This window comes from Mus caroli, chromosome 9 (genome assembly GCF_900094665.2).
Source record: "Mus caroli chromosome 9, CAROLI_EIJ_v1.1, whole genome shotgun sequence".
NCBI lineage: Eukaryota > Metazoa > Chordata > Mammalia > Rodentia > Muridae > Mus > Mus caroli.
In genome coordinates, this window is record NC_034578.1 from 79,009,224 (window position 1) to 79,018,111 (window position 8,888).

Consider the following 8,888-nt stretch of genomic DNA (forward strand, 5'->3'; position numbering starts at 1 on the left):
CACCCACTCCCAGTTCTTGGCCCTGGTATTTCCCTGTACTGGGGCATATAAAGTTTGCAAGACCAATCAAGGTGCCTCGATTCCCAATGATGGCCGACTAGGCCATCTTCTGCTACATATGCAGCTAGAGACATGAGCTCTGGGGATACTGGTTAGTTCATAGTGTTGTTCCATCTATAGGGTTGCAGACCCCTTCAGCTCCTTGAGTGCTTTCTCTAGCTCCTCCATGGGGGGGGGGGGCTGTGTTCCATCCTATAGATGACTGTGAGTGTCCATGAAGGCAGGATTCTTAAGTGCATGAGTACGTGCATGTGCTAAAGCTATGCTACAATGCCATATTTTTGCTGGTCATTGCTATCACTATTTCCTTGCACTTTCTCTCATTGACTTTTTCCTGCCCTCAGAATGATATACTAGAACACCTTGATTTCCCCACCAAGGCACACATCTACAAAACGTGCATGGTGACAAGTCTCTGACTCCATTTTGAGTAATCTGTGAATGCCAAGAAAAATTTTTAGAGCCTGATAACCATCCACATTTGGAAAATCTTTTACCTCTATTTTTCTGAATGACTTTGTTATTTTCTAATCTATTTTTCTTTTTCTATCTACAACTCAGTAATTCACATTTTTTTAATTTTTCATTTTTTACATATATAACAGTACTTTGTCATTTACTTTTCCTTCTTTATTTCCTTTAAATATTTATTTACTGTTTCTACATACCCCTAAATTTAGCATCAGATTCACTCTGTATTAGAGACCCACTCTCTGTCTTACTGTCACTGGTGATGCACTCATGGACTTCAATCAATTTTAGATATATTTCTATTTCTGATACAATTTGGTGTAGTTGTACTACTGTAGTTTGTTTTCTCTTCTCCAAGTGATACTAGAGACTGACTACCCAAGTGTGAGCTGCTCAAAAAAAATGATTACTGTACAAAACAAGAAGATATATCTGATGACTATGTACATAAACTATATCGGAGATGTGAGGAGGAAACCTATGGTTTCTTTGAAAAGTCAGTTGTGTCTGATGCTGTTTTGCTGGGACAGACACATTTAGGAATGTGTTATTGAAGCAGACACAGGTGAAAGGATGTTTTGCTAAAGCAAGCATGTGAAAAGACACTTGATGAAGGATTCTTCTCTAAAGACATGTATGTATTAGTTTGCCTTACATTGCTTTGTTGAGCTCTGCTTGTGGTGACACTATAGAGAAAAACTCACCAAAGAACTTCTTTTGAGGTTCCTGGCTTATTGACAGAATGATGTCTGTCAACTGATAAAGACTCGTGGAGTTTTGCTAAGACAGACTCATGTGGTATTTGGTTGAGGCAAGACCCATGGAAGGACACATGATGCTTGGAGGGACCAAGTGAACAGTGACAGAAGGCTTACATAACTAGTTTTGTATCACTTCTTGGTCTTGTGTCTCTGCTGATCTTTACTTCATTGAGAGAGGCACTGCAAAGAACTTATCCTGGCATCCCTGCTGGTCGTAATTGCTCCTGTTGACTGGTGCACAATTCGACTGAGGCCTGGCTGGTTTTGTTAGGTCATGCCACCACTGCTGATTCATGTTTGATATCCCAACACTACTGAGATGGACTGTTGATATATTCATAAAGTGTTTGTGAGTGGATTGAGCTGCAGATTCATGTGAACTGAACTGCTGATTACATGACAATGCAGATTGGATTTGCTTCAAAGAACAATTTCTAAATAGGTTATAGTTATATAGTTATAGTTATAACCATGTTATAGTTATCCAATACCAAACAGTCAGTTGTATTTATTTAGAAGTATATGTTTGCATGCGCATGAATGGTGTGTGTGTGTGTGCATGCTTGCAACAACAGAGACAAATAAGTCTATGAATATGAGTGAAAGAAAGAAAGAGAGAAAGAAAGAAAGAAAGAAAGAAAGAGAGAGAAAGAAATAAGAAAGAAAGAAAGAAAGAAAGAAAGAAAGAAAGAAAGAAAGAAAGAAAGGAAGGAAGGAAGGAAGGAAGGAAGGAAGGAAGGAAGGAAGGAAGGAGGAAGTATATGGTAGAGTTCAGAGGAAGAAACAGAAACATGAAAATTGTGTAATTGTATTCAAATCTCAAAAATCAAAAGAGATACAAACAAAAATAATAAAATGCAGTAGAAAGCATAACCAGTAGGCTTAGACAAACAAGAGATATAATATTAATTTGAATAGAAGAGGAAGTTAATGAGTAACTACTTTCAAGTATTGGCAAAGTAGGAAAATACATAAATACAGACGTGTGTGTGTGTGTGTGTGTGTGTGTGTGCGCGCGCACGCATAAGAACCAACAAGAACTCTGGTGAGTAGTAAAAAAAAAAAAAAAAAAAAAGCTAAGAATAGATGAAGCAGAAATAGGACCTCATAAACACTAATAATGTATTCAGTAAAATTAAAAACAAAAGCTTTTCTAAATCTAAAGAAAGAAAGAAACACAAAGCAAAAGACAAGAGGCATTTAGAATCCTAACTAGGCATGGCCAGACATTATGCCTTCCATAACATATTACAGCCAAGTTATCAAAAATACAAAGCAAAGTAGTAAAATTTGTAGGAGTAAAATGCCAGTTCACTTATGAAAGAAAGCACATCACCACAAAGTTTTTCTCCAGCAATCCAAAAGCCAAGAAAACAAGGAATGGCATATTTCAAAATTGAAGATTAAATAATTATCAGATAAGATTGGTCTATCCAATAAGAATATTTTTAAAGTAATTAGTAAATAATTATATTTCAAGACAAGAACAAACTAAAGTAGATTATGACCACCAATCCATAAATTCAGGAATATTTGAATAATATACTCAAAGGACAAAGAAAGACACTATCAGCTATGAAGGCCCCTAGAAGAATAAACTTTGTGATGAGAACAACGGAACAAGGGCAACTAGAGAAGCCTTCATGTGTCCAACACAGTAAAACAACAAAATCATGATATTAACAAATAGAAAAACAACCTACTTACAAGAATTAGTAAAAACTCTCAAGAATAGTCTTAAAGAGACGTGGCATCAACTCACTAATAACAGAGACTTAGAAAATTATATAGAAAAACAACATCCATCTATTTTCTCTAAGAAACATAACTCACTGGTGAAGAAGCCCAAAGAGCAGGAGTGGACCTGTAAGTAAATAGACCTGTAAGTAAATAGACCTGTAAGTAAATAGAGGCTGAAACCATGGAAGGCATGGAGTTATGTCTCCGTGAGGCCATAGGTTCAGGTGATACCTACATAAAATAGTCAAATATGATGACACATACCTGTCGAACCCACCACTGAAGTGAGGTGGAGCAGAAAGATCTATATCTTAGACTCACTAAACAGCCATTCTAGCTAAAATGAGGGACTTCAGGGTCAGTGATACATTCTCTTAAACAAAAAGATGTAGAGAGACAGAGAAAGAGACTGAGTATTGACTGTTGGTCTCCACATATGCATGTGTAGATGTGCACATACAAACAGCTATATGAACAACACACACACACACACACACACACTGAGGTGTCATGAGGATATGGAGAAAGAAGTACTCTTCTGCTGGTGAGGACATAAACTGTCAACCAACATAATGGAGATGGTTCAAAAATTAAAAATAGGACAGCAAAGTAGCATAACGAAGCAACTACTGCACACGTGCATGTGCTTGGGAGATTCCAAGTTAGCACACCAGAGATACTTGCATGCTCATCCTTACTTTTGTTTTGTTTTGTTGTTGTTTTTTCCAATTTTTATTAGGTATTTTCTTCATTTACATTTCAAATGCTATCCTGAAAGTTCCCCATACCCTCGACCACACCACTATCCTACCGGCCCACTCCCATTTCTTGGCCCTGGTGTTCCCCTGTACTGGGGCAAATAAAGTTTGCAAGACCAAGGGGCCTCTCTTTCCACTGATGGCCGACTAGGCCATCTTCTGCTACATATGCAGCTAGAGACACGAGCTCTGGGGTACTAGTTAGTTCATATTGTTGTTCCACCTATAGGGTTGCAGACCCCTTTAGCTCCTTGGGTGCTTTCTCTAGCTCCTCCATTGGGGGCCCTGTGTTCCATCCAATAGATGACTGTGAACATCTATTTATGTATTTGCCAGGCACTGGCATAGCCTCACAAAAGATAGCTATATCAGGGTCCTTTCAGCAAAATCTTGCTGGTGTATGCAATGGTGTCTGTGTTTGAAGGCCGATTATGGGATGGATCCCCATTTGTAGCAGTCTCTAGATGGTCCATCCTTTTATCTCAGCTCCAAACTTTGTCTCTGTAACTCCTTCCATGGGTGTTTTGTTCCCAATTCTAAGAAGGAGCGAAATGTCCACACTTTGTTCTTTGTTCTTGAGTTTCATGCATTTTGCAAATTGTATCTTGGGTATTCTAAGTTTCTGGACTAATATCCACTTATCATTGAGTACATATGTGAGTTCTTTTGTGATTGGGTTACCTCACTCAGGATGATACCCTGGAGGGCATCAGCATGCTCATCTTTATTGTTAAACTCTTAAATATTGAAGATATGGAATTGGGTCAGATTCTCATCACTAAATGAAGGAGTGAAGAAAATGCTTTCTTTTTAATTATATTACATTTATTTACTTTGTGTGTGTACACAGGAATATACACATGTGCATGTCATGGCCACACATAAGCATTGGGCAGTGGGATGGGGGAATAAAGGGAGTGGAAGAAAACCCATGTCCTGCCAGAGTTCTGGTGCTCTGGGCAGATGGATGCAGGAGGACTGCCGCATGCTTTCCATGCAGCCCTGGATGGGTGTCTGGCTGTGAGAAGTCACTGGACCCCAGCTTGGCAGAGCATGGACAATGGGCCGTCCTAGGTCTCTGGGCCTCACTGAGGCCAGAGATAACAGAGATAACAGGTTCTCAGTCTAGGTCATCCCACACTGGATACCTTGGAAGAGCTGAAAACAAATGGGGGCCCCTGGGGGCAGCTCGGTCATCCCTGGGGCTGAAGGGAGGAGAGGGCAGGGGAAGAGGGGGCATTGGGTTGTTCCCACGCAGGTGAGAGTCCTTGGTCTGGTCAATGGCTGGAGCACAGAAAAGCCTTCCACCAGGAGATTAGATGTGGCTTGTTAGGGGAAAGCCTATCCTATTGTTCAATTATGGTGGGCCTTGAGGAGCACAGACAGTCTATGGTTTTAGAGCCTTATTGTAGACAGGCAGAGAGAGAGAAGGTAGAAAGAGGGAGAGAGGCTGGCCATGGCCACATGGGAAGGGGAAAGGGAGAGAGAGAGGTGGGGTAGAGAGGAGAGTAAGAAATGTGAGAGCTTAAAGAGAGTGAGGAGTGGCCAAGCAGCCCCTTTTATAGTGGGCTGGGCTACCAGGTAACTCTAAGGAGGAGCATACCTGGCTATAGTCAGGTAACTGTGGGGGTGGAGTCTTGCCAGAATGCCAGAAGCTTGGGACATTGTCTGTGTGACTTATAGTCACAGAATTAATGGAGTTGGGGGTTCTGTGGTGTCAGGTACCTGTGTCTGGGAAAGTGGCTTGCTGTTCTGTCTCTTGTAGAGTTTCCTACTGGGTCACTGGAGCAAGCCTCATTCAACCAAAATAGGCTGCCTTTCAGGGGTCCACACATAGGGAAGTCAGAAGAGCATGTGATTTCTATGATTCAAACTCAGATCATCAGACTAGAGCCTTTATACACTGATCCAACTTTCCTGTCTGTATCTGCTTCCTTCTTGAAGCCTGAAAAACCTTGGCTTGATAACACAATGCCTATCCAATTTGTCTGGCTTTTTCCGCACATTTGATTGTTAGAAATCAAATTCTATTACTCAGAAATCTAAATACATTTTTAGATTCACCGTTCTAATAGATGAATTCATGGATAACTCAAGGACATAGGGAGGGGAAATTATACAAGGCAAAATTATTCTTGCTCATACAAAATCCTTATAAGGAGAATGAACATCAGTGGAGGGAACTGGGAATCACTGATACCTTACTTGTTTGAGTTTAGAAGGAAGCAGTGGAGCTATGGAGACCAGAGGAATTCCTGCATCCTAGGGAGACTGATTTTCTGTTGCTATGGAAATAAAGCAATCAGAATTTATTTTTAACATGATAAGTAAATGACATCTTTTTAGTCACAAAAATTAACCACTGAAGACAGATTTAAATCTTCTTCATCCACTCGTAAGACTTGGCTTTGGCAAACATGGCTTTCTAAAGCAAGCAAAGGCATGGTGGTCCTTCTGAGTCAGTGGTTCTCAGCCTTCCTTAATGCTGAGGCCCTTTAGTAAAGTGCTTCATGTTGTGGTGACCCCCAGCCATGAAACTATTTCATTGATACTTCATAACTATAACTTTGCTGGTGTTAAAAATTGTAATGTAAATATCTAATATTCAGGATATGTGTTATGAAACCCCATGCAAAAGGCCATTTGACCCCAAAGGGGTGGTGACCCACAGGTTGAGAACCACTTAAATTAAATCTGAGTTCTTAATGAGTAGTAGCCACATCAAATAGTCATGCTATTAGCTATAATGAGAAATCATTCAAGTGTCCAAAATTCTGCTATTCTGCTTAGAGGAATTATACTTAACAGGCATAGCTTGCCTGCTTAAGGAAAAAACAGTAAGGCACTGAGTTTGTGTGTGTTTGTGTGTGAGTGCATGCATGCATGCATACATGCGTGTGTGTCTGTGTATCTATGTGTTTGAGTTGTTACTATACTCTCTTTTTAAGGTTATATTTTTTATATCTATTGTTCCCAGACATTTACAGCCCACAGTCTTTAACGGGGCTTTCAAAGATGCAGATACATACAGGGAGTGAATGAATATTTTTAACCTAATTCCCTATCCCCTCTTTCACTGTTGTTTAAAAAATTCATGAATATTGGGAATATGCTAAACTTCAGAACTATATAAGCAGGCTGGAGAGATGGCTCAGAGGTTAACTGTTCTTCCAGAGGTCCTGAGTTCAATTCCCAGCAACCACATGGTGGCTCACAACCATCTGTAATTGGATCTGATTCCCTTGTCTGGCATGTCTGAAGAGAGCAATGGTGTACTCATATACATAAAATAAGTAAATCTTTAAAAAAGGAACTACATAATCAGTTATCAAATAGTTTCAAATGTTAATTTTTATAAAAATTGCACCAAGATTTCATCTTTGAAACTATTTGAATTTTTCTTCAAAGCTGATGGTATTTCCTCAGACTATCATAATCTGTCTAATCTACAGTGTTTACCAGATCAACACCCCCACACACACACTTTCAATACATTATTCTCCACAGAAACTTGTGTACCTGTGGCACCTGACCAAATACTAACATGCTTTTAATGATTATTCCCATCACCAAAACTTTATTCAGTAATGGTATTTTTTATTACCTTTAAATTATATCTCAATCTATTAAAAAGAAAAAATATTAGGAAAGAGTACAGTCAAAGGAGTGGATATTTAAAGTTTAGATGAATGCTTTGAACACTGACTACTGAATGTCATATTCACACCAGCAGCCCCTAGACATCTATATGATGGATAGCTACAGCATCCATAGCAGCTTACGAACTTCTGCTGTGTATATAATGATGACATTTCAATATCAAGTACTGAATATATACTTTAAATACTAAATGTGACTTTAATTTGATGAAATTAGAGAGGTTCAAAAACCATAAGCACTGCCCCAAGTGGCAGTGAAATAAGGCTGCTGTGTCACATGTGTGTCAGTAGGTGGCAGAGAGGAGAGAGGTTATGTCTACCCTCAGTGTTCTGACTTTCGAACATCTGAATTATTAGCAGCCTAACATTACCTGAAAAAAACTGAGCCTGCATGATCACCAGTCCAGTTCCAGGTGGCCTGGACAGGGAGTCAACCAGAGACAACTACCAGCCCAGAGCCAGCTAGATGGGCTCCCAGGGTAGGGAGCAAACCAGAGACTAGTAGAATCTTGCCAGTGACCATAGGCGTGGACAGAAGACCAAGACAGTTGAGTCTTAAGTGGGGCCACTTAGGAAGGCAGGCTGAGCAAGGAACAAGCCTGAGATGACCACCAAACTGGTACCATGGGCCCCAGAGAGGGAACTAGCTTGAGATGATGACCTGCCATGCAGGCCTGGAGTTACAGACCATGCCTGAGATGTTCCCTGCCCAGAACCACCAAGAAGGTGCAAATCATAGTACTCCTAGGACTACTCTTGAGATGACCCCAGATGTTCAGAGACTCCAGGCACCTCTAAGAGGAACAAGTGGCATAGTAGAGCTGATCCTGGTGGTGGGAGCATAGGCAAGTCAGCTTCTTGGGTGTGAGTGTGGGAGAGGGGTGGTCACTTGTCTGCCATGAAGTAACATGGGCAAGAGAGAAATCCCCCCTCTTTTTCCCCTTGCCATCTACAAGACTTTAGAAGGCTGGGGAGCTAACCCCAAGGTCATCAGAGCTGGACAATGTGGTGCACTGACCCATACCTGCTGCAGCACTGGGGAGAGCAGGCCTTGCACCTTACTTGGGCAGCACAGTAGATCTGGGTCTGTTGGAAGTGGTACTGATGAACCTGTCTGAGTGTGTGTGAGAGAGGGAGAGCTGACAAGCTAATGAGCTGACAGGCTCAGACGCAAGGCTTTGAATTGTCCCACTCCAACATTCACTCCATCAGTGAACTGCTGGAGTGCATGAAGGGACTGGTCTTACAGATCCAAAACTTCAGGATTTCTATGACACAGGGCAACAACAGGATATTCAAGAGGAGTCTCAATGAGGTTCTAGTACTGATAATATAGCAGAAGCTGGAGACCTCATACCAGATCAACGAGTCATTGCAATGGACATTTGCAAGCAAAGATGTGTGGGCAAAGGGGGTGTATTGTAGTATACACTGTGACA

At 40.8% G+C, this 8,888-nt stretch overlaps 1 non-coding gene across 1 annotated transcript; it reads left to right on the plus strand.

The window, feature by feature from the left end:
- Nucleotides 1–7,687: 7,687 nt before the first annotated feature.
- On the plus strand, nt 7,688–7,818 carry LOC115032046. The gene has a single exon (XR_003837693.1). It is a non-coding gene; the product is annotated as a small nucleolar RNA SNORA17 (small nucleolar RNA).
- The last annotated feature ends 1,070 nt before the right edge of the window (nt 7,819–8,888 follow it).